This window comes from Capsicum annuum, chromosome 5 (assembly GCF_002878395.1).
Source record: "Capsicum annuum cultivar UCD-10X-F1 chromosome 5, UCD10Xv1.1, whole genome shotgun sequence".
In the NCBI taxonomy this organism is placed as follows: Eukaryota; Viridiplantae; Streptophyta; class Magnoliopsida; order Solanales; family Solanaceae; genus Capsicum; species Capsicum annuum.
Window position 1 is genome coordinate 11814695 of NC_061115.1, and position 5808 is coordinate 11820502.

The window sequence follows — 5808 nt, forward strand, 5'->3', positions numbered from 1 at the left end:
CAAGAACTGCACATTGATGAATCTAGACTTGTTCCTCTTAATCTGCCTGAAGATTATGCTAGAGCTTTAAAAGATGGTCCTGGCCATGGTGGTGTTGCAGCAATAGTAGATGACCGTGCATATGTGGAGTTTTTCCTCTCAATGCGTTGCCAATTCAGTATTCTGGGTCAAGAATTCACAAAAAATGGATGGGGGGTTTGTAAGTAGCTCTCTGTCAACTTCACCTTTCTGCTTTTACATGTCTCGACTTTCCCTTTATTATACATGTGAACCTGCCTTTTGTGAATCTATCTCACTCTGTAATGAATTGACCATATTATTAGCTATCAATATTAACAACATAAAGAGATGATGAAATCGTGAATCCCCTGAATTCAAGTTAAGAAAAATTGATAATGCATGAGAAGTCTGTGCATCTAACACTTGCAAATCTGCCAAGAAAAGTCTTTTTCTCCTGATGCATGGTTTTCTCCTTTGCTCTTAGTGATAAGGAATGATTCTGCTTGGAAAATGCTGACTAAACATGCTTCTGAAGGTGAATCATACTACTATTAGCTCAATATATAGAAGGAGACTGAAAATTTGAAAGTATAATTATTAAAATAATTGAATAAAATGTACAAAGAGAATAATCAAATAGGATAAAGAGTCATAAATAACTTACGTAAAATCTAACTTTAACCTATATACTTACTGAATCAACAAAGAACTATTATTATCTAGTTGACAGAAAAATAAAAAAGCTAAGTCTAACCCTTAACTGACCCTATTATGACCTTAGGATCAGATTAGCTTCATTCTGCACTCAAATTACGATAAACTTCTTTAAACACTATATTAGTTGCTTCATTTGAAATTTCTCCTTCATCATCATATGTCAAAATCTTTAATCCCTGTCTTCTTGTAACCTGTGAAAGTGCAACATAGAGCTGGCCATGTGTAAACACAGGTTTCTTCAAATATATCCCAACATAAGATAAAGATTGTCCTTGGATCTTATTTATAGTCATGACAAAAGAAACAACTAATGAAAATTGTCTTCATTGGAACTTAAAAGGTATTCTAACATCTGATGGATTCAATGTCATTCTCGGTATGAACACTTTCTGTACAGTCAAATTTCCTGATAAAACTTTTGCTTCAATAACCCAACTTTCTACTCGAGTGATAATTAATCTTGTTCGATTACACAGCCCTGAAGATTGATCTATATTTCTCAATAACATCACTGGTACACCAACTTTCAATGTAATTGTATGATTTGGTATTCCAGAGCACTTTATAGTGCTTAGAAACTCAGATGTATATACCTGTTCTAAATTTATAATTGTGTCTTCTGACATACAAATTTTATCGGAACTTAAAAATATGGTTCCTTCACTATGATTTAGAGAAATCATGTGTTCATTGAGATAAATAATCTGGATATGTGTTTTCCATAATGGCTGAAATTAGGTTGTCTGAATTATGAATAAGAAGATCATCAGGGATTTGGACTTTTTCTATTCTATCAACTGAATTACCAATTCTACCATCCCCAATCTCTAAAATCCAATCAGCAAATTCTCTTGGATTATTAAAGTGTGATCTCATTTAAGTACCTTGTAGACTCATATTTTGTGTTAACTTAAGTAATTGTCAGTTAGCCCACAAATAAGAAGAATTAAGGGTAGCATTAACTATATCTTGTCTGTTACCTTTTGAAATTACCGGAAGAATTTGCCTAAAATCTCCACCACGAACAACTATTTTTCCTCCAAATGGTCTGTCCAAATTAGATGCATATTCAAATCTAAGAATATCTCTTAGTCTTGTCAAGTGCTTCAAAATAATATGTATGCATCATAGGTGCCTCATCCCAAATAAATAACTTTGTCTTCACAATTAAACTTGCAAGATGACTGCCCTGTATTATATTGCATGTTGAATCTTCAGTAGCATTTAGTGGAATCACAAATCTTGAATGACTTGTTCAACCTCCAGATAGTAAAAGTGATGTAATGCCACTTGATGCAACTGTTAAACAATTTGTCCTTTAGATCTTATTGCCGAAGGTAAAGTTTTCCAAATAAAAGTCTTTTCGGTTCCTCCATGACCATACAAAAAAAAAAAAATAAACCTTCATTATTTTGTTGAACTACTGTTAATATTCTGTCATGAACAGCCTTTTGTTCCATTGTTAATTTATTCAACAATTTTGAATGTTCCTTAGTCAAAGAGCCTTTATCATAACGCAATTTATCTAGGATGAGTCTATTGATAATGTGGTTCTGCATTATAAATTGGTGTGGGCATTGTTGGAAAATCACGTAAGGTTCTTTCACAATCTTTTAACAATTTTTCAATATTTGCAAACACTGATTTTTCAGTTCATCATTTGTTAGCTCTGCTTCTGTAAAATGAACAATTATTTAAAAAAATAAATTTATTTAATATATAATAACCTATAAATACATAAGCTAATTATAGAATAAAAATATAGGTAACATATAAATATATTACTGATATAGCTATGTTTAAGGTATTTGTTATTAGTTAAGTCTTATGATTGTTAGAAAATCTTAATATTATGTCATAAAGGATTTTATCTTATAAATCAAAAATAATTAAAAGTTTTTACAGTATAAAATAAAGATACTATAGAAATATATAGAAATGTTTGATTTATGTACCTGGATTTGCCATATTTCTTCTTACTGCATACTGGATGTCATCTGATAGTAAAATCCATGTTTTTTTCCAAACAAATGCAGGCCTAGACATTGAATTTGATAATAATAATAATAATAATATATCAAATAACTGTCTTAGATAAGATGGCATTTCCCAGTTACTTGCCTCAATTATGGCATCCATGTATTCTTTGTCATCATCTAATAAATTCAATGCATAACACGCATCTCTGAAAATTAGATGAACTTGATGGTTGACAGTGCGTAGATCCTCATAGAACTTTGGACGTTTGATGATATTCAACATCCTGAGATCATATAGCTCTCCACTTCCAGGAGGAAAAAAAGCAGAATTCTCTTCTTCTTTTTTCATTCTTTTGTAATTTTATTCGAAACAAATTTTTGAGGGAATTCTGCATAAGTTAATTCTCTTGCTTCTTCATTTAACTTATTTTCCTCCAACCAACTTAAAAATTGCGATTTTCTTACACTTGATTTATTAACAACATAATCAATTGGGTCATTATCATAGAAAATAACTGATTGTTCGTTAGGTAGATGAAATGAAAGTCTTTCTACTGGAGGTTCTCTATGGTGAATTAGGAATCCAAAAATTCTCCAAGATGCTTCACAGGAAGAAATATAGCGACAATCATAATACATGTTGATTTCATCAACATTTGTTGAATCTTTGTCATGCACACTTTGTGAAAAAGATGTTACATGATCATTTTCCTTATTTCTGTACTTAAAATAGTACTTTATCAATTTTGCTTGATTGCACCATTCAGCATTAATATGTGCACCATATTTCAGTATCAAATATCTATTGTGTGGCACCACATACCTGTTATCCAAATAAATACACTCTCGCTCAATAGTTCTGCCATCCTCCCTTCTTCTATAAATTGGATATCCATCTTCATCAATTATAGTGTTTACTACAAACTTCTTTAAAAAATGTTTTGAACATCGACCATTATGCATGTAGGGAGATCATTTTCTAGCAAAACCACACGGGCCATGTATCATGAATTTTTCCATAGCCATGTAATAATTAGGATCAACATTTTTATCCGGAATTTCAGCTGAAATTATTTGATCAATATCTCTCACATTTGGGCATTTATTATAAAGAAACAATAATATGTGCACATGAGGTAATCCTTTTTTTTTTTGGAATTCAATAGTATATATCACTGCAAAAAAAAATACAATATATGTAATTTTAAATAATACAACAACACTGACTTATACAATTAGAGATATGAGATAATCAAGTCATTAAGTTCCAGAATATATGTATAAAATAATGAAAAATTTTAGTAATAAGATCTGATTTAATTGATTTCGTGGTGTTCTATACCTGATTAATTGCTCCAAATGTTTTCTTATCTTTCAAATCCTTTATTAAATGATCTAATTTCATTTTGAACACCCTAGATAATATGTCCGGATGATCTTTTGATTGTAAGCCTCTAATCTTTAAGAATCTGATAATCTCAGGCCACTTTGGATTGCAAGTAAATGTAATGAAAAGAACTGGATATCCAGTTCATTTGCAAATTGCCATAATATCTTGATAATTTTAAATCATGTATCTTGCACCTCCTGTGAAGCTTGATGATAAAATGTCCTTTTTACCATGAGAAGAAGGATTTATCTCTCCATGTAAAATGACATCTTCTAAGCCTTTATACATTTCAGCACGCAATTATTTTTGATGAGTTCTAATATACTTCAACCTCGATTATTCAATCATTATATATGCATCTACTAAAAATTATTGGAACAATTTCTTTGCATTTATAATTGTTGGTACTTCATCATTCCTCTCTTGAATTTTGTATGAAAAAAAATCACGCATGCCAACAAATTTTCTTTTCCGACTTGATTCATTTTTTCCATTTAAAAAAATGTCCTCTCTATATCCATCTTCATCATATGGAAAAAGTAATAGATATTGTAGAGCTAAATATGCAACATTCAATTCATTAATTCTTTGAAGTTGTCCAGTTTGAGTTTCAAGAACAATGTCTCTATCACATCGTGATACTTCAAAATCACCAACCATCAAAGCTGCTATCTCTGAAACAGATGATAAATTGTATCTTCTACCATCATAGTTTCGCTTTCCTATTAGCTTGAGTTTAACTTTAGAGTGAGTATCTTCTTGAAATCTATCTCTTACCATTCTGAATAATTTTGTCAAAGTATTTTGCTCATCAAGCATTTGATTCAGATCATGAACAATTTCAGCAAGAAAATTATTTATGCTTTCATCTCGACTGGATAAGAATAGATGATAAAAATAATTTTATGTTATATATTTTATTACAGTATTCATAAATTTGCAAAAAAAGAATGATTCAATACTAACCTCAAAGCTTGAATTCTATTCTACACTTTATTTTCTGTATCATAGATATACAATTGTGTAAATTTTGGAGTGGATCCTTGGGGGGCAATAAATTACCAATTTGATGATAGTTTTGTTCAAAGAGTTTGAATGTTTTTGGTCTCCTTTTTTGATTAATAGAATCATCAACTTTTCCTCCCATTGATGTAAATAAAAACATTGAATTATAAGTTCTAATGTTATCTTTGAACAATTTACTTTTTGGACCTGCATAATTAAAAGTGCATAAATTAATATGATTCTTATATTTGTTAGTAGTATTTAACACAGGAATTTTTTTTGATTACTTGATCCAAATAATAATTGTCTTAAAATCGAAGAAAGCTGTTTTGATTTTGCTAACTTTATCTTACCATGAAGACAATACAAAGAGAATTCTGGTCTTTTAGATTTTAATTTCTTGTTAATCCTTTCTTCATTCCAAAAGTAAGCACCACAATGATCACATTCATAAGTTAGACCTCCTATATTTCAGTAATTTGATAAAAAAATAAGACAAATATATATATTTTTGAAATATTAAGTTTTATTCAGAATAGTTAATGCTTATAAAAGATAAAATTAAATATGTATACCTTCGTTATCAATGCTTGCATAGCCTTCTTTAACCTCTATAGAGTAAAATATTAGAAACATATAAATCCTTTTTATAAAAATATTATTTGTATGTGAATACATTTTAATCGTTTGATTCAAGACATACCTTCATACTCATCT

The 5808-nt window shown here is 29.8% G+C and overlaps 1 pseudogene; it reads right to left on the bottom strand.

The window, feature by feature from the left end:
- Positions 1-794: 794 nt before the first annotated feature.
- On the bottom strand, positions 795-3045 carry LOC124898420 (annotated as a pseudogene).
- Between the last annotated feature and the right edge of the window lie 2763 nt (positions 3046-5808).